This window comes from Cryptomeria japonica, chromosome 4 (assembly GCF_030272615.1).
Source record: "Cryptomeria japonica chromosome 4, Sugi_1.0, whole genome shotgun sequence".
NCBI lineage: Eukaryota > Viridiplantae > Streptophyta > Pinopsida > Cupressales > Cupressaceae > Cryptomeria > Cryptomeria japonica.
In genome coordinates this window covers 421,209,136-421,231,201 of record NC_081408.1, presented here as the reverse complement: position 1 = coordinate 421,231,201, position 22,066 = coordinate 421,209,136, and positions in this window count along the sequence as shown.

The window sequence follows — 22,066 nt, the reverse complement described above, 5'->3', positions numbered from 1 at the left end:
TTCAATATAGCTTCCCTCTTCTCCTTTAAGGTTTGCATTAAATCTTCAAAATAAAGTATCAAGAATTTAGCCTTTTCCTCAAAGGGAGTAAAAATAGATAAAGGATTATAACCACTATCAAATTGGTGGATCAACAAATCTGGCCACTGCAGTAGACAACCTGTAGGGTTGAAAGAAATCATCAAAATGTGTCCAACCACCCTTGGTGATTGCAAATTGATGTGCAATGGTGATAGTTGGGAAAATTGTTCCTTTCCCCCTATTTGTTAATTTTGCTTCTTGCAAACCTCTGATTTGCCTCAGGACCTCTGCAATTCCTATCTTCAATGGAACTTGATAGGGGAGCAAATATGGAGTTCCTTTGAAACCATAAACTCTGAACACAGTAGAGATAGGGTACAAATATATATCACCTTAGTTGTGAACAATTTTGATATCTCTAACAAATTCCTTAGGCCGAAGGAATTCAAGGAGAGCTTTAGGAATTATAGGGTTCTGTGGGCACAAGAGGATCCTAAGCCTAGATGCAAAACATCTATCAAACTTCAAGTAGCTCACATCTTCTCTATCCCAAGACAAAATTGTTCTCCACAATTGAATAGGCATCTCCTCACCATCTTTTTCTTTGATCTGGTCCATTTCATTAGCAAAATATTCAACACCTTTAAATAGAAACATGTGCATAAGGAGATAATACCACCCAAAAGGTCTATATACATTAGCATTTTTTATCCCCATCAATCCCTCATGAATGACATCAGTGAGATAAGGTGCAAAATCAAAAGTTACCACTAGAGATGGATTCGAAATTTGTGGTATCATGAGCATATAGTGGGTTGGCAGAGTTTTTTGAGCATCTTCCCTAAGAATCTAACATAGGGACCAATACATCCCTTTAGCTCTCAAAGTAAATAAATTTAGTGAGAAGGGTTCCATGGTGCTAGGGCCTACAACAGTCAGTCCTCCTATTTTGACAAAAAAATCTTTCAGAGGGCCACTTCTGAGGTGATCTCTCTGAGCCTCATACACCCTTGCTAATGTTTCAAAATTGATTGGCTCTAAGTAATTTGATACTTCACTAAGCCCGAAAACTCTCCTGAACTCATCATCATTTATTTCAATTAGTGACCCCCCATTTACATTTCTCACACATCTAGGAATAGGGTCATAGTTATTTGCAATCTGGGTTAACAGGTCCACATCCATGAAAACCCCAGGGACTATGAGCTTTCCAACATCTAACTCCCATATACTATTCATTGGAGTAGGGGAATTTCTCTGGCCAAATCCCACTTTGAAAAGTCCCAAACTTGATATCCTATTTGAGAATCCCTTAACCAATTCCCTTTGTCATACAAATCGTCGCCAATTCTCAGGTGGGGAGCTTTGGGCACCAATTCTTTCATCTTAGCTGCGGCTTTAGTAGACATAGTTAACTGCTCTAAAAAGTCAGCACAAATGGCTCTCTCTTGATAATTTACCTTCCCTATGAAATCTCTTTTTGGTGCCATCTTGGAATTACAGTTATTTCAATTAAAACTTAGATAGACTTCTGAGAAATCAAGCACCCAGTGATACGAATTCAATTTGTAACTGTCAAGCAATATGCAAAAACTTACTTGTTGCCTGAAGAAATTTGCTCTGTGCATTGGTTCCTCTACATGACTCTTGGAAATGACGCCAAAGTTTCAACTGATGTGAAGCTTATTATGACAACTAAGCATTGAGTAGAAACATTAAGCCACATGCTTCGGTAATCAATTCGTAATTGAATTCAAAAAATGGCTCCAATGGACCACAAAGAATTTTCTAAGTATCTTGCATCTTCGCTACTTCGCGAAAGATAAAAACCTCGCATATTTTCATTGCGAAATGCCATCTGTCGGATCCTGAAAGATGTGCACGTTCTTTACCTTACTTAGGTCATCCTGCTTAGAAATGGGCCCCGCCTTCCTTTCGCTGCTTCGTGAAGGATAAAATATTGCATCTTTTCCATGCGGAACAACACTAACAGTTAGATCATCCACTATCCGCTCGACCGTTATTCTTCAAGGCGACCGCTTGTGTATTCAACTAACCATGACTACCACCGCTAGTGGTTTTTCGTTATTTCGCAAAGGTTAATCACCATGTAGCTTCGCGTTGTGAAACAACACACATTATTGGATCAATTTCAAGATGCACAACCTTTAACTCCTATAACCTTCAGAGTGGGCCCTCTATGTTGAATCCACTTGTCGTACTAATTTCTAGAAAATATCCCCCACGTGTTGGCCATTCATTTGCTCAAGAACTCTGTCGGACTCCACATCTGAACCGCCACGTGTCTTGTTTAGCTGTGGATGTCATCAACATTTTTGCTTAATCAAATGGGCCACTCACAATCCATTTGGAGCCACATGTCCTACTGATAGATCACCTTTTGCCTCAGCCAGACATCTAGCTATATTGCCACCTCATCCACCACGTAACCGTCAGATCCTTTTCGTTGCTTTGCAAATAGTAAATTTGTGTTACTTTGGGTTGTGAAACAACACAAACCATTGGATCAACTGGAAGATATTCAACCTTTAGCCTTCCTCGTGATTTCTTTGCTTGGGCCTGCCACCTTTTCACTATTTCATGAAGCATAAACCTCATGCATCTTCTCTTTGTGAGACAACGATAACTGTTGGATCATGAACAAAATGCATGATCCTTAAATCGTTCTTTATCTTACCTGCCGGGCCCACCAATCTTTCATTGCTTCGCGAAAGGTAGACTTCGGGTTACTTCCCTTTGCGAAACCACACACATCATTAGATCAACTAGAACTTGCATGATCTTTACAAAGCTCGACAAAGAAATGAAAACTTAGGAGAAGGTGAAAAATTAAAAACATTATTAACGACCTACCTAAGGCAAAACTTAAAGGAGGGACCTCTTCTCACAATGGACCGACCTTTCCACCTAAGTGGAAAAAGTAACAAGAAAATAGAACGCAGGGATTTTGAGATGGAAAAGGTGAAATGCAAAAACCCTAAACCCTTAGACCAATAATCCTCAGAGGCAGAATGAAGAAACTAAGCACTACTTTGCAGATTTTAGCGGATTAAAGAACAAAAATCACCCAATAATCAAAATAGTGATAACAACGGCTCTGATTGTGGATGGTTGATTGCAAGATCAACACAAGAACACAAAAAACTCTGGAGAACAGACCAAAAAACAAGCCCAAAAGAAACCAACAGAAGCAAACCTAATTATGTAAAAACTACAACCTACTGTGCATGGACTTCTAAAACTTAAGAGAAGTAATGCTTCATGAATTGTCCATGCACTGGGAATTCCTGTACCTCACCATTCATTGTCTATAAGAAGTATGAGTCTTTTCATTAAGATCACAAACAATAGAAGGGCCCATCCATAATGACTCAAATTTTCTGTGCTTGCCCTTATCTTGTCCTCTTGCATTCCATTGAAGAACCAAGTCATCGATTTGAAACTTCCTCAGTGTGGTTCTTATGTCAAAAAGATACTTGGACTGCAATTGAATCTTCAAATTTCTTTTATGAGCCAGAGTCCTAATTTCTTCCACTTCCACCATTTGAACCATTCTATCTTCCATGGGGTCTGACAATTCCAACTCCTCAGCTTGTAAGAACTTATATACAGGGAGAAGGTTATTGACTGACACCCTAGTTTGTGTGCTATAAACCAATTCAAATGGTGATACACCAATTTCTTTCTTAACAATAATCCTATCTGCCCATAAGGCTAATTTTAATTTCTGATCCCAAGACCTTTTGTTTTCCTCAAGTATTTTCTTAATAATATTCAAAAGGCTTTTATTGCTGGATTCTACTTGTCCACTACCTTGTGGATGGTATGGTGAAGAATAAGACATAATTATATCATGGCTGGTACAAAATTCAGTGAATTCATCTAATCTAAAGCTCATGGCATTGTCCATTATCAATTTCATAGGAACACCAAATCTTGTTATAACATTATCCATCAGAAATTCAATGACAACTTTACTAGTGGCTCTTTTAGTAGGTGTAGCCTCAATCCACTTAGTGAAGTAATTAGTGGCCACTATGATTCATCTGTGACCTCTTCCTGACTTCTCAACTATTTCCCCAATAAAAACAATGCCCCACTAGACAAAAGGGGCTTCCACTATAACTGGGTTAAGGGGCAAATCTCCTTCGTACTTTAACTTGAAAGAATTTTTTTGGCATGGGTCACACCTCCAGACATGCTCATGGGCATCTTTGAACAAAGTAGGCCAATAGTATCTAGCTCGGACTATCTTGCCAGCTGTGGTCTTAGCAGAGTAGTGGCCTCCACATACTCCATTATGCATTTCAGTTAGCATCCTTCTAGCTTGGGATTTATCTAAGCACATCAATAATGCCCCATCTCTATTTCACCAATATAGATCACCTTGAATAAGGACATACTTTTGAGACTTTTGTTTCAATGTCCTTCTCTCGTTAGGAGTCATCCCCTCCGAGTATGCTACATCCCTCAAAAAACACACTATTTCTGAATACCAGGGCTGTGTTTCAGTACTTGTGACCATGATATTCTCAATTTCAACATTGTTAACTTCAACATCAAGGAGATTTGATTCAGCCATGAACTTAGCAAGACCTAACCCTCTTACCAATTTAGTAATCTTGATTTCGAGATCAAATTCTTGAATATGAGTTATCCACCTGCACCTCTTGCCAGTGAACTCAGACTGAGATAAGATGTCCTTGATAGCCGCATGTGAGACGTAAGCAACTATTTGTGCATTCACAAGATATGGCCTAAATGCTTTCACAACTTTAACCAAAGCATATGCTTGCTTCTCCATGATTTCATATTTTTTCTCTGGAGCTTGCAAAGATTTGCTATAAAAAGCAATAGGGTGTTCATATCCCTCAACATCCTTTTGAAGAAGGACTGCAACCACTATAGGATAAGAAGCAAAAGAGAACAATGAAAAGGGCTTACTATAATCAAGGGACTTCAACACTAGTCCCTCCTGAATAGCCTTTTTAATTTTACCAAAAGCCTTTGCAGCTTCTTCATCCCAATAAAGCTTTGCATCTTTCTTAAGCAACTTAACAATAAGTTTGACTATTTCAGCAAAGTTAGCAATGAATCATCTAACAAAATTCACCTTGCCTAAGAAAGATTGAATACCTTTGACATTCTTTGGCTTAGGTACATTGTTTATGGCTTCAATCCTTTCAGGGTCTATTCTAACCCCTTCATTGCAGACAATATGCCCAAGCAACTTCCCTTTAGTAACTGCAAAATGACACTTTTTTGGATTTAAGGAAACACCAAACTCTAGAGCTTTGTTGAAAACCTTTTCCAGGTGCCCGCAGTGGTCATCTGCCCTTTTAGAGAAACATGTTAAATCATCCTGGTACATAAACATGATGATGTTGATAAATTCCTTAAAATCTACATCCATTTCTCTCTGAAAAGTAGCTCCAACATTTTTTAAACCAAATGGCATCCTTACATATACATACATCCCCCAAGGGGTGGTAAACGCAGTCTTGAATTGTTCAGAATCTTTCACCAATACTTGATTATATCCTGAGAACCCATCCATCATGGACAACAAATCACACCCAGTTACTCTTTGCAACATTACCTCCATATTGGGGGAAGAATAGTTGTCTTTCAAAGAAGCAACATTCAAATTCCTGAAATCAACACAAAGCCTTATGTCCCCATTCTTCTTTCTAACTGGGACTAGATTAGACACCCATGATGAATGTCTTATAGGTTTAATGATTCCTCCTTCCCTAAACTTGGTTAATTCTTGTTGCATTTTGGTTTCCAAAAGGGGGTTGATAGGTCTTTACTTCTGTCATAAAGGCTTACCATCTGGATGCAAAGGGACTTCATGTTGAAATAGATCTTGTATATATGCTTTCAGGTCCTCATAAGACCAAGCAAAAACATGTTTATACTTTCTCAACAATTTAATGAGGTTGGCCTTAATGTGATGAGCCAAGTTCTTCCCAATATACACCAACTTAGGGGATGATTCTATCCCTAAATTCACTTCCTCCAATTCTTCTAATTTGGTGGTTGACTGTTGATGCAAATGGCTATCACTGTGACTGAACATACCTTCCAATTCTACCAATCCTCTGGGGATTTCATTGGTTTCCAACTGGACCATGTCATTTCCAAACACTGTTTCTCTATCTTCCACTACTTCTACTAATGCATTGCAATCGATTTTCTGTCCATCATAATCATCAATGCACTGTATGAATCGAAGAATATCTTCATCATCTACAAACACTTGCTAGTTATATATTATCAGGAATAGCAAGCCTAGCTTTTATCTCAACTGTAGACACACCGGTTAATGTTACATCATCATTCTTTAATGCAACATTAGCTAAGAAATCAGCCATGATGTTCTTTGATCTTTCTATCCAGTTAATAGAAAATGCACAAAAATGCTCAATCACATCCCAAACAACATGTTTATATCTTTTCAAACAATCATTTTTGGATGCATATTTAGACCTTATCTGAGAAACCACCAACTCTGAATCCTCAAATACTCTTAACAACTGAATTTCATGCTTCTTAGCAACTATAAGCGCCAATAACAAAGCTTCGTATTCAACTGTGTTATTTGTACACTGGAAAGATAACATAAAAGAGTATTTGAAAGTCATACCTGATGGGGACGCAAAAATAACTCCTGCTCCAGATCCTTCCTTAGAGCAAGCTCCATCAAAGTACATATGCCATAAACCTTGTTGCTGAGATTCCAATTCATTAACAATAGGATCAATATTTTTCAACTGAGGTAGAATTGGTTGTACTCTGAAGTTATCAAGATCCACAATGATCATACAATTCAACATATTAGGGTCTATCTTCTCAATTACCCTAGGAGCACGTGGTTCTCTATACAACTTAACTTGGCTTCCATTTACTGGGATTGTTGCATATGAAAGATCTAATTGCACGTTTCCTCCAACTGCCGCAACCCATTGTCTGGATAATAGCATGCCATAATGAGGTTTTGTATCAGTTACTATGATATCCATCTTATATGTTGCTTCAAGAAATTCTGCTATCTTTACCTCGACATCTTTCATTGTACCTACCACAAGTACTTCTCTATTATCCATAGCATAGAACTTCCCATAAATGGTACTTACTAATAATCCCAACTCCTTCATGACACCATATGGCATCACATTTGTAGCAGCACCAAAGTCTATCATACAATTCTTAATTAGCCCATTATTGACTAATAAGGTCACATAAAATGGATCCACTTGGGAAGGTTCCTAAGTAATTGTTGTTCCGACATATACTTCTGGAGTTTATATCTCATGATCCTTTTCATCCTTCATGGTGTTTATAGGCAAAGCTGCACTATTATCTGATATATTAGAAAATAAAGAGAGATCAACTTCTCTGTGTTCTTTTATTTTCAACAGTTCTACCAATGGGACTACAACCTTCATTTGGGCTAGAGCCTGAGTCATATCAAAAGTGGAATTGTTAATTGTTTCAGTATTAATTTTGGTCTTTTCTACTTTAGGTTGACCTACCTTTTTAGCTGTAGCAGCCCCTTGTAAATCACCAGTAATATTATTATCTGCACTTTTGGCTACATCTTTGGATTGGTCACCTTTTGTATGACCATCTTGAGGCAGAGCATTATTGCTTGCTGTCTTTTTCTGAGATACTTCTTTCATAAACAAGGAGCCAGGTTCACCCTAATCTCCATCCCTTTTACTACTTCTTAGATTGTAGTTATGCTTGGCTTTGGCTATGGCAGCCTTGGTAAGATTTTTTACCTCTTCATCACTAGGTCTTCTATGATGAACTTCCTCATCTTCAATGGTTACCACATTTAAAGTGGAATACCAATCAATTTTTAGCTACCCTTGATAACATTCATTATAACTTAGTGCATCACACCCACTAGATTCACTTTGTGAAGACTCATTATGACTTTCAACAATAGTGTCAAACATGTTGATATCAGGATCACCCTCCTTTCTCATGGATTCTTCAAGAGCTTGGCTACAAAAAACTAATGAGGAATGTAGCCCATCACAGGCCATGCACCAAGGAGTATTTTCCATGTTATGTACATTTCCTCCCTTTAAAGGATCTGGGGTGTCCTGATTTTGTGTGTTCTTTAACTTATCATTCTAAGGTTTGCCATCCTTCCAAGAAGTGTTGTATGACATATCATGTAATCTGGGGGGCGTATCTTGCCAATTATAATGAGGTTTGTCATTCTTACTTACCTTAGCAATAAGATCTTTCATACCAGTCATTAACTTTTCTATTTTGTCTTCTTCCTTGGCAATCTTATTAGGCTGCTGTTTTGATTCTTGCCACAGTCTACCATTGGTCCTCCTTCCCACCTTTCCAGATGCTTTCCTATTACTTTCTACATTGATGGAAATTATAAAAGCATCTCTTAGACTATGTGGGTTTTTATCCCTTAGAATGTAAGCCATTTTAGAATCAAAAGCATTATAGTAAGTGTTCAGACACATATTATCATCTAGTCTCATCACTTGGTAAAGCCAATGCATTGCTTTCTGAAACCTTGCATTGAAATCTATGACAATTTTATTATCAGACTTCCTAATGTTATTGAACTTGTTGAGCATAAAGCTCACATTCATTTTATCACCATATTGCTCTTGGAAGCAATTCTTAAAGTCCTCCCAAGAACCAATGCTATTTATGGGCAGACCTCTGTACCAATCTCTTGAAATCATCCACCAAGGACTGTACAAATAATTTCATGATGACATCTCCGTCTACAATCTCATAATCATTTACCAGGTCACCAAAAGATTTTAGGTGCTCTTCTGCACTTATAGCATTATTGCCAGCAAACTTGTGAAGCCTATTCCTCAATTCGGTAGGAACACGGTTAGGGTACCCTGGGATTCCCTCAAAGCAAAGCTGTCTGTACAACTCCAGATTAATGGGTCTTCTCTGGAACTAGTTCCCAGTAAGGTTATTACCCATGTTCATTCTCACTTTAAGACCATGAGTTGGAGGGTCTTGGTTACTTTGCTTGGTAATAGGGACTTGATTAACTGGAACAGTACTCACAGGCAGGGTTGACTGAATTTTGACTGGAGGGAATGAGGCATGCTGAGGTAAAAGCTTATTTGGGTCTGTTGAAGGAAAAATTATGGGAGGATCCTTTAGATAATTAATTTTTATTTTAACCTCTTGATTGGCTGCTTCTAATTCAGCTTTCTCCAATTCCCTAATTTGCAGATCTTCCTTCTCTTTTCTCATCCTGTCTATCTCTCTCTCATGTGCAGACAACTGATAAGAGATTTCTACTGTAGTCTTAGACCCAGACCCATTTTCCATGCACTTTTCTTTTCCTTTATCAACATTATTTCTAGCAGGTTGTGGGTCACTAAGAACCTCCCCACTAGGTTGCACAACAAATTTGTGTGCAGGGTTGATCTTGGCAGTCAAATTTTCTCTGATGACTGGGCCTTTCTCCTTACTCTTAGTTTTTTCTTGGGTGAACAATTCAAGATCAACAATCTGCCTTAAAAACCCATCTCTCTCAATCAATTTAGCCTTAACTTCCTTCTCCTTATTTATTTCTTTTTGTGTCCTTAGGGAGATCAATTGATGAACTCTTCTATTAAGAGCCTCAATTTCTTGGGACACTTTATCTTCATCAGGGAACATCTCTTTAGAATCTAACACATTGACTTGATCGATATCAATCAAACTAACATTCCCATCTACAGTTCTTGGTACATAGTCCATCTTAACATTAGAACTATTTCTATCCTTCCCAGATAAACTAGCATGAGAAATCCTCTGATTCAAAACTTGGACATCCTCATTATTACCAAACAAACCAAAATGAAAACCCAAAATGTCTTGCTCAGATTCACGGGAAGAAGAATTTGAATTCACATATATGGGTCTTTCAGATGACTTACCCATATGAATGATTTTCTGTATCTAGGCAGCATTAGATGGCTCATGTGCAACTAATCTTTTTTGGCCTCTTCGTGCCTACTTAGGTAATCCATCTTGCAACATCTCTTGAGGATTTCTCCTCATGAATGATTTGGTGTTCTTTCCTCTTTGCATTATACTTGTTTTCCTTAAAATGAATTATGCTTATTCAAGAGCACTGGTTATTTTATGTCAGAGTCGCCACCCAAAATTATGGGAAAATAAGAAAACAAGCTTGACAAATCACTTGTAGAAGACTAATGAACAAGAAGATCTTCAAAGAGAGAAATGACAAAGATCAGGGATAAAACGGCCTGCTACAAGGACCAAACACACACAAATTGGAACAAACTTTTGGGCAATATAAGCACTATTGGCAAATGCACACTCCAATGAGAAATTGTAGGTGATTGAAGGTATTGTCATTGATGGTAACCTTACAATCATGTGATACCGGCAGGCAAACACAGGCATCGACACCGACAAACTCTACACTGGCATACAGATCACCGACACCATGGCCGACAAGAATTTTGTTTAAATGTATTTTGTATTTAATTGTAAAATATTTTGTAAGCCGACTTGGAATATTGTAATATGAATCAGAAATGTATGAGATCATTGTAGATCATTTAGGATAGTAATAAGGCGAAGTATGAAAAGAAGATAACAGATCTAATGTGTGAATTATTGGGATAAGGGTTTATGTATATTGTAGAGCTTAAACCGGTACTGAATCTAGCATAGTAGATGCTGATCTGAAGCAATACAAGACATTAGATTAGTATAATCCATTTTGTAAGTCAGTGTGACTTCTTTGTAATTGAGCAGTGAGCTCTAGGCACTTGGCCTTCCTGCATGTGCAGGCCCCTATTGTAAGCAGTAATATTCTCTTATTGGCCAGTAAGTGAATATTGTGGGTCACAAATTCCACCAAGGTTTTTCCCACACTGGGTTTCCTCGTTAAAATATTGTGTTATGGTGTGTCTCTTATGTTGTGGTTGCTATTCTTATTTACTGCATTATTTTTGGTTTACCGGTACACAGTTTTGATATGCTTTTCATCTTATAAGTTAAGAAAATTATTATACTGGTCAGATACTGATTCGCCCCCCCTCTTAGTATCTTTGGGAATCCTAACAACTGGTATCAGAGCCTGGACCTCTATTTTCAAAAGCCTAACAACTTGAGGAAGATCTTGACACCGATAGAGATGGAAAATTTGAGAAAGCAATTGGAAACAACTCTTTCAAACTATGATGCAGAAAAAGTGAAGAATATCAAACTTGAAGATCATCTGAAGGCTGCACAGGATAATATTCGAGGACTTCAAGAAAATTTCACTATAGCAAGGAATAAAAGAAGAGAACTTTGTGAAAAGATGCAAAATGAGGAAGATGAAAAGGAAACTCTTAATAATCTGGTGAACCAACTGAGACAAGATAATTGTACAATGAAGAATGAGATGTAAGATATGACTATGAGATTTTGTAAAGAAATTGAAGATAGAAATAAGAATGAAGATGATTTGGTTAGAAGACTAAATAATGCTAGAAATGAAAACACGACTCAGTCATGAAAATGATATGTTGAAGACAGATTTGATGCATACACAAAATGATAGAACTAAACTCATGAGACAAAAAGGAATCTTGGAGAATGAACTGACTGCTGCAAATCAACACAAGGAGAAATTCAAGAAAAGTTTAGAAGAATTTGTTGACATGCTGAAGAATCAGAAACCTAATGGTGATACAAATGGCCTTGGCTTTGAAATTGGTGAAAGCTTTGGTACGACAAACAATCATGATCATAGTAAACCAGTAAGACAACCCAATGCTTACAAATTCAATGGGAAATGCTTTAACTGTAACAAGTATGGTCATAGAGAAAATCAGCATAGATCTAGAAATTATCAGAACACTAATACACCCACCGGTCAATGTTCTAAATGCAACAAAATTGGTCATAATTCAGAAAACTGTAGAATGAATGTAAGATGTTATGTTTGTGGAAGATTTGGACATTTATCTAATCAATGCAGAACACATACCGTCATACGATATGGGAAAGCTATTTAGAAAAAACAACGTGACTTGTTATGCTTGTAACAAAATTGGACATATTGCAAAATTTTGTAGAAGCAAGACTTCACCGACAAATAACAAAGGACCTAGTTTGAAAGGTAAAGAAAAAGTTAAAGAGGTAAAGCAAGAATTCTCAAAACAATGGATTAGAAAGTTAGATCAGAATGTTGATGGGAATACTCCTCCACTGGTAGAACAAAGTACCACTCCACCGACAGGAGACTCTTCATCTAACTAAAGGAAAATCCTTTGGGGGTTTAGCAACAAACTGAAAAAACATGCTAACATACCCTCGGTTGATGGTGAGAAGTTGAAATTACTTCTTTACCGGTAGATGAGTTAAGTTGTGACTTAACTGGCAAGCATTAAATGTGGTTGTTGGAGAATATAACATTATAAAGCAAGTGTTTTGGCTCGTTTTTCATTCACCGAGCATTCAAATCTTCGAGAGCGCGAAAATTCCCGAGCGAAGGCATCCTTAGCGAAGAAGTAAAGAAGTTCATCCAAGCACTCATCCTAAAGGCAGATTGAGGTATTTATAACTATGACTTCCTCATCCACTCCTAAATTTATTGCAAACCCTACTGTGATTGAAGTAATCAAGCGCCCTAGACCCGTATTCAAGCTTGTTCCCAAAATTGCAAAGAAAGATGATACCCTAGGTGCATTTTCTTAAATTCGTAAGGGAGTAGTATATGCTGAAGACCCTAGGATATATATACATTGTCATATAGAGGAATTAGGAGATGATGAAATCAAGAACATGTATTGGACTATGATTTGTGATGAATCTAGAAATATCAAACCAGAACATAAGATAGTGGAAACCCTAGGTTTTACTGAACTCCTTAGTGTCCCAGATTTTCCCAAGGATATTATAAGGATTGTGCTAAGAAGAGTGCATGGTGAATTCTTTTGGTTGGATTAAATTCATAAGATCACCAAAGAAATAGTAAAGGCAGTAACAGGGTTACCTTCCACCGGTAGCAGGCCTGACAAAACTAAAAAGGTCTCTAATGACACAGTAATAGACCTAGCCGACACAACATTTGACAAAAGGTCTCTAAGGGTAAATGATGTGAAGGATATCAGTGTCAGATTTGTCAGTATGATTTTAGGCTACAAGGCTACACATGAAAATATGTTAAACTCAATATCTAGCCTATGTATTAAAAGTGCATATGATATGGTTAACAACAATGCTAGAATAGATGTGTGTGAATGGCTCAAAGATGAATTAATAGACAATCTGAAGAAGATAAAGGGATATAAGAAAGGAACCTTTAGACTTAGATATTTACTTATATGCTTAATGCTGTATATTACTAAGCAAGTAACCGATATTGGTAGGAGAGATTTTGGTTTTGACATACTGGTAGGAAAGCAACTTTTGGATACACTAAACAACATGGGAGATAACAGGGAGAAAAACATAAATGAACATTTTTTGGCACTAAAAGCTCAAATGAAGACTAGAACAAGACCGTCATAGGAAATTGTGGATAAATATCAAAAGGAAATATGTTTTGTAATTAAGAAAGATGAAATCTAGATGGAGGCAGTTGTCCCTTGGACTATTTGGGTAACTGAAATGGGCTATGAAACAAATGATAACATCATACAAACTTATGCGAAATCCCTCCTTGACGCACCAAAGGAACCCACTGAGAAAGTATTTGGAAATGCAGAAACAATTGAAAGTGGAATTCAGTCAAGAAAAAGGGTTAAGAAAGTTGAACAAACTGTGAAGAAGGGAAACTGACAAGCAAAGGCAATTAAGGAAGATGTTTTGGAACAAAATGGTATCAAGGAAAGTGAGCTGGAAGGACTTCAACCGGAAGCTCATATTTCACCGGTTGGAACTTCTAAGAGTGATATACTGACAATATTCAAAAGGGTGGAAAGAAAAAGAAAACCCTCACCGGTACCCTCACCCACACCTAGGAGAACAAGACAAAAGCAATAGGCAGTGAGGCCTCCAGTAACGAAGTTGACTCCAAAGAAGAAAAAGGTAAAAAAAGACATTGCTCCACTAGATAAGCTCCTTAGTGAAATAATAGAGGATGGAAAGTTGAAGAACATTAGAAAACTATACAATACACTTTCCGCTGATGACATAGAGAGCATAGAAAATATTGTTTTTGATGGAAATTGTTGATGAAACACCCACTGATCTTTATAGAAGACTTGAAGCTAGAAGGGTAGCTATTGTTGAGCTGGATAAGAAAATAAAAATTACTCGCAGTTCACCCAGTGAACTCACCTAAACAAATTGATCAATTAATCAATGAGGCCAACCAGACTGTATTCTCAACCGGTCACCAACATGTAGCACTGATGGCAGGGAGAATGAATAAAATTTCAGAAGAGACAACAGACCAATGGGACATATTCTTTGTTGAAAAGGAGAAATAGGAAGAACTCAAAAGACCCAAGACTATCATAGTATATAAAAAAGATAGGGATAAGGGGAAAGGCAAGGAAGGTGGACCTCCGAACCTTAAGATAACTGACAACTTACCCCCACCTCCTTCTGATACTCCACCGGTAGAAACAATTGACACTCAACCTACTACATAGAGTATGGAGACTCCTCTAGAGGATACAAATCCTAAGTCTAAAGTTTTGTATACCATGAATATTGATACACAAGAGGTGAATATTGTGGTAGATAAAGAGACCAATGAAGATAAGAAGAAAGATGTGGCTACTGAGCCACTGGCTGCAGATGTGGAAATTAATGTTAGCACAAAGACAAAGAAACCGATAGAGGACTCTACTGAGAAACAATCAGAGAAACCAGAAATGAATAGTGCAGAGGCAAATACACAGAAACCGGAAGTACATTTAGAGATTACATCTGAGAAACCAATAGTTGAGAGCTCAGAGAAACCATCTGAGGCACTGGAACAGAAATAGGTTGATGTAAAAGTTCAAACTGAGACAATGCCACCGACAAAAATTGAAAAACCAAAACCTTTGCTAATAGAAATACATACCCAAATAGATCCTCCTGAGAAAGAGGAAAGAAAGGTTATTACTACAACCGACAGCATGGAAATTGTAAAAATAGTTGGATAGACATCTGGTACTTCTATAGTAGAATTCTAGCCTACAAATGTAACAGAGGTCTTATTGGACTCAATAAAGAAAACCACAGAGTGTAGTGCACAAGCCTATAAGGCTATTGATGATATAATCCCCATTCTTAAATTGATAGCACCCAAGTGCATTGTGGATAATAAAGATTCTTTAGGTCAACTAGACATATTGTCTAAATACATCACCAACAACATTTTGACAATTGATCAAATAAATGAGGACATAGTGAGGGAGAAAATGAATAAAGAGAAAGAGAAATTATTTGATGAAACAATAAAGAAGTGCATGGGACACATTGGCACCCTTTTACTAGTACTAAATAGAATAATAATGGAGTTTAAGGAACTCTATAGAGATATATGCAAGACAAATGTTCTGACAACAGATATAGACAAGGAAATAAGTAAGGTACAAAAGGAGATTGACAATATAGCTGATAACCTCATCGGTTCATCTGAACCATTATCAGTTACAGAGCAGAAGATACACAGTCTTGAAGAAAATCTTGAGAAATTTAAAAATGAGAAAGACAAAATAAAAGGGAAGGCAAAAGACCTTAAATGCAAACTCAGCCCCAAATTGGAGTACCTCACCTCTTTGAGTAAAGAGATCTCTGAGGCACTTGCATCACCTCACTAGTAATATTCAAAGGACATAGGCTGCACTAAAAGATAGTGAAAAGTTCACTGAGAGTCTAAATTTGGTATTATCAAAACTCTTTCAGATTGTAACCCACAGGATACAAGGATCTAGGCAGGAAACGCAATCCACTAACAACAAATGACAACCTTTGCCATTGATGTCAAAGGGGGGGTAGTGAGATGAGAAAAATGGTCAAAACAGGACATCATCAGCTCAGGGGGAGCATGGATTTTTGACAACACAGTTTTGGTAAGAAATTCTTTTTGGACATCATTTTTTGGACACTTTTTGATTTTTCTCATGAGTGTTGCCATCAATGCCAAAGGGGGAGATTGTTGGCAAATGCACACTCCAATGAGAAATTGTAGGTGATTGAAGGTATTGTCATTGATGGCAACCTTACAATCATGTGATACCGGAAGACAGACACAGGCACCGACACCGACAGACTCTACATCAACATACAGATCATTGACACTAAAAAGATTGATCACCGGCACCATGGCCGACAAGAATTTTGTTTAAATGTATTTTGTATTTAATTGTAAAATATTTTGTAAGCCAACTCGGCGTATTGTAATATGAATCATATATGTATGAGATCATTGTAGATCATTTAGGATAGTAATAAGGCGAAGTACGAAAAGAAGATAGCAGACCTAATGTGTGAATTATTGGGATAAGGGTTTATGTATATTGCAGAGCTTAAACTGGTACTAAATATAGCATAGCAGATGTCGATCTGAAGTAGTACAAGACATTGGATTAGTATAATCCATTTTGTAAGTCAATGTGACTTCTTTGTAATTGAGCAGTGAACTCTAGGCACTTGGCCTTCCTGCATGTGCAGGCCCCTATTGTAAGCAGTAATATTCTCTTATTGGCTTGTAAGTGAATATTGTGGGTCAAAAATCCCACCGAGGTTTTTCCCACATTGGGTTTCCTCATTAAAATATTGTGTTATGGTGTGTCTCTTATGTTGTGGTTGCTATTCCTATTTACTACATTATTTTTGGTTTATTGGTACACAATTTTGATATGCTTTTCATTTTATAAGTTAAGAAAATTATTATACCAGTCAGATACTGATTCAACCCCCCCTCTGAGTATCTTTGGGAATCCTAACAAACACTAGATCTACAATTCAGATTCACACTATGACTCTAAACAGAGTCGCCACTTTTGTTGTTCTCAAATTCTGATTTCCCTAATCCCCTCTATAAGAAAATTGAAAGCATCTATTGCATATGGAGAGGACAACAAGAAAATAGAACTCCAGAATAACATATAACAAGGTGTCTACAAAACCTTCTACACTTTAAGCTTATCCTAAGCTTAGGTGGGTATACCTCTTGTGGATACTTTCACAATTTTAATATAAGATCCACAGTAAACCAGTGTTAAAAACCTATGAACCTCATCACCTCAAAAATACTGAAACATTAAAATAAAACATGTGTTCATTTTTAGTCTTGACCCCAAGAAAGATAGAAAACACTCCACAAATGATATCAGTGCCTTGTCCGGGCTACAAAGTCGCCCAAATTAAAACAAGAGTTCCAAATTTGGACATTCACATACATCCTATCACTTCAAATTCATCAACTTAATATATGCCTGATATATATGTAAGTTTTTCCTTTATGCTAAACCTGTTCATCAAATTCAAGTAGAAAACACTATTGATTCACTAACAGAGGGGTTTTAGGTATATTTAATTCCTCCCCTTGAGAGAAAAACCTAAAACAAGTCTGTAAGCTTTCCTTGTAATCCCCATCCAATCAAATAACCCTTGATTATTTAAAAGAACACATTAAATCAACAAATGCATGCAAGAAGACAACATAAATATGAGCTCAAAATGATTTGATCTATATATTAATATCCATTTTCAAAAATCTTACATAACTCAAGATCTTTCTAAAAAACCAGAAGACCGTATATTAATTTTGGTAGAGTTTCTTTACAAGTTCTTGTGATGTCCTTTCCTAAAGTCCTGGTATCCATTTATAATGATATGGATGCAAACAAGCTTCAGACTTCCCTATGAAAAGTTTGTTACAACCACGATTCCCGCTGAAAAGAAGTTACACTCATTTTCATTCCTAATGGCTTTAAAGTTTGTTATACCATTGCAACATTAGCTAATTGTTCTTGAACCTCTGCTTCTTGCACCGCATATTTGTTTTTCCACTCTTGGAAAATGTCATCACCAGGCCAAGAGAAGTTAACAATTTTCTTCTTCAACTTATTCAATCTTTTCCATGTGTTTCTTAATTGCTTAACGTCTGTTTCCAAAAAACCATAATGTGACTTCATCTTCTCAATTTCTTTAATTGCCCAAATAAATAAATATGTGTCAACTAAATTGATGACTTCATTTATTCGTTGAGACAATTTATGTCCTAGCTCATCTAGCCATACTTTTTTTAATCTTTTAACTGACTTGTGCTGACAAAACCTCTAGGAAGTATTTCAAATTTTTGGTCAGCATATTCCTTTCCGTATAGATTTGCCTTTCTTTCTAGACCAACTCTTCCTTCTACCAACCTGGTCATGCCTTTCACTAACTCACAGGTGGATTTAATAGTGGCATCAAAATTTTCTTCTTCATGGGATGAACACATGAATTCCAATTCCACCTCCCTAGGCATCCACTTATTCAAAATTGGCTCTAGAACAACCTTATCCTCCTTTAAACCTGTCAATATGTTCAAAATTATCTGCATATATATATGCACATTAGAAGCTCCTATTGTGTCAACAAACTTCAAAATTGTGCCTCTGACCTTTTCCTCATACTTACTTGCAAATAGGGCTTGAGCCTGCTTCAACTTTTCCACTTCATCTTGTATGGTCTCAGTTGATTGAAAACCAGAAGTCATAGGAGAAGGGGGAAATTCAATGATTAGACTGGTGGATGGAGGTTTTGCTGGAGAAGAGGCAATCATTAAGGTAGAAGATTCACCTCTCTGGAATTGCCCTGCTAATTGATTTTTCAATTTGGCAATGATACTATCCCTATGGGCTATCTCCACTTTGGCCTCATTATAACCTTTTAGAATCATCTCCAGTTTTACCTGGAGATCAACTTTTTCCTTGGCTTCCTTCTCGGCTATTGCCACATTGAATTTTTCTAATTCCAAAACTGTGCTAGCAGCCTCTACTATCCCGGTGTCCTACACTCTCTTCACAATCCTACCTCTAAGATAGCTGGACTCCGAGGTGTCCTTCCTTTTTCTTATCTCATCCCTCGTTAGAGACCACATGAACAAAGCAACATGGTCCTTGCTAAATGTCACTCCTTCCAAGGGTTTTGTTTCTTTACTTATCACTTCAAGCACTAATGCATATGCTATATCCCACTCAGGAAGAATTAATACACCAGCTTTTGCTACCATTTCTCTCCCCTGATCGGGAGTAATGGCTTTGAATTTAGTCATCATTTCTTCTTTTACTTCTTCTTCCACCATAGATGTATCTTTGTGGGGATATTCACTTTTCTTCTTCTCACATTTTGCTTTAAATTGTTCTATATTTTGCCTCCAAACAAATTGCATGAAAGATCCTATTTTAACAAGATTGTTATTAGTGAGAAATTCCTCACTGGCCTATTTGATGACAGGGTCTAACTCTTTGCCTTTAAAATCCTTTGCAGTCAAGTCCATTTCAACATTTGGTGGTTCTTCAAGCATTCCTTCTTGTACTTCTTCATAAGTATAGGCAATCTCCCCAAGACTTCCTAGCTGCAACAATTGCTCAGCTAGTGCATCTTCATCTCCCACATGGATTGGGGATTGGAATGGAGAATATAAAGGCTCACCTATTTGTACCTCTTTTCCCACCCTTTTCCTTTTAGGGGAATCTTGGATTTCAAATACATCTTCTATTTCTCTTTTCCCTTTTGAAGTAGAAGGTTCACCCCTAACTGGCACTAGCATACTGTATTTTAGCCTCTTGTGCATCACATATTCACATGGAGGGATGGCCTTGACAAAGGCAGGCTTAGCTAGAACCGACTTAGCCTTTTCAGGGTCATTTTTCAATTTAGCTTCCCTCTTCTCCTTTAAGATTTGCATTAAATCTTCAAAATAAAGTATCAAGAATTTAGCCTTTTCCTCAAAGGGAGTAAAACTAGACAAAGGATCATAACCACTATCAATTTGGTGGATAAAATTCAGAGCCCTTTTATATGCTATCCATTTTTCCTTTCTCAAATCCTGTTCATCTAGATTGAATTCATTTTTGATCAAATTCTCAGGAAAATGGAACTGGTGTGCTCTACCTTTTCATACGGCTCTCTTCTTGAACATGCCATTAAAGAAATCCTTCAGATCAGCAAATCTGGCCACTATAATAGACAACCTGTAGGGTTAAAAGAAATCATCAAAATTTGTCCAACCACCCTTGGTGATTACAAATTGATGTGCAATGGTGATAGTTGGGAAAATTGTTCCTTTCCCCCTATTTGTTAATTCTGTTTCTTGCAAACCTCTGATTTGCCTCAGGACCTCTGCAATTCCTATCTTCAATGGAACTTGATAGAGGAGCAAATATGGAGTTCCTCTGAAACCATAAACTTTGAACACAGTAGAGACATGGTACAAATATATATCACGCTAGTTGTGAACAATTTTGATATCTCTAGCAAATTCCTTAGGCTTAAGGAATTCAAGGAGAGCTTTAGGAATTATAGGGTTCTTTGGGCACAAGAGGATCCTAATCCTAGATGCAAAACATCTATCAAACTTCAAGTAGCTCACATATTCTCTATCCCAAGACAAAATTGTGGTCCACAATTGAACGGGCATCTCCTCACCATCTTTTTCTTTGATAAGGTCCATTTCATTAGCAAAATATTCAACACCTTTAAATAGAAACATGTGCATAAGGAGAGAATACCACCCAAAAGGTCTGTCTACCTTAGCATTTTTTATCCCCATCAATCTCTCATGAATGGCATCAGTGAGATAAGTTGCAAAATCAAAAGTTATTGCCAGAGATGAATTCAAAATCTGTGCTATCATGAGCATATAGTGGGTTGGCATAGCTATTTCAACATCTTCCCCAAGAATCTGACATAGGGACCAATACATCCCTTTAGCCCTCAAAGTAAATAGATTTAGAGAGAAGGGTTCCATGGTGCTAGGGCCTACAATAGTCAAATCTCCTATTTTGACAAAAAATTCTTTTGAGAGGGCCACTTCTGAGGTGATCTCTCTGAGCCTCATACACCTTTGCTAATCTTTCAAAATTGATGGACTCTAAGTAATTTGATACTTCACTAAGCCCAAAAATTCTCTTGAACTCATCATCATTTATTTCAATTAGTGACCCTCCATTTACATTTCTCACACATCTGGTAACAGGGTCATAGTTATTTGCAATCTGTGTTAACAGGTCCACATCCACGAAAACCCCAGGGACTATGAGCTTTCCAACATCTAACTCCCATATACTATTCATTGGAGTAGGGGAATTTCTCTTTCCAAATCCCACTTTGAAAAGTCCCAAACCTAATATTCCTATCTGAGAATACCTTAACTAATTCCCTTTGTCATACAAACCATCGCCGATTCTCAGGCGGAGAGCTTTGGGCACCAATTCTTTCATCTTAGGTATGACATTAGTAGACATAGTTAACTGCTCTAAAAAGTCATCACAAATGGCTCTCTCTTGATAATTTACCTTCCCTATGAAATCTCTTCGTGATGCCATCTTGGAATTACAGTTATTTCAATTAAACCTTAGACAAACTTATGAGAAATCAAGCACCCAGTGATACCAATTCAAACTGTAACTGTCAAGCAATATGTGGAAACTTACTTGTTGCTTGAAGAAATTTGCTCTGTGCACTGGTTCCTCTGCAAGACTCTTCAAAATGACGCCAAATTTTTAGTTGATGTGAAGCTTATTATGGCAACTGAGCATTGAATAGAAACATTAAGCCACATGCTTCGGCAATCAATTCGTAATTGAATTCAAAAAATGGCTCCAACGGACCACAAAGAATTTTCTAAGTGTCTTGCCTCTTCGCTGCTTCACGAAAGATAAAAACCTCACATCTTTTCATTGTGAAACAATGCCATCCATCAGATCCTAAAAGATGTGCACGTTCTTTACCTTACTTGAGTCATCCTGCTTAGAAATGGGCCCTGCCTTCCTTTCGCTGCTTCGCGAAGGATAAAAATCTTGCATCTTTTCCATTCAAAACAATGCTAATTGTTGGATCATCCACT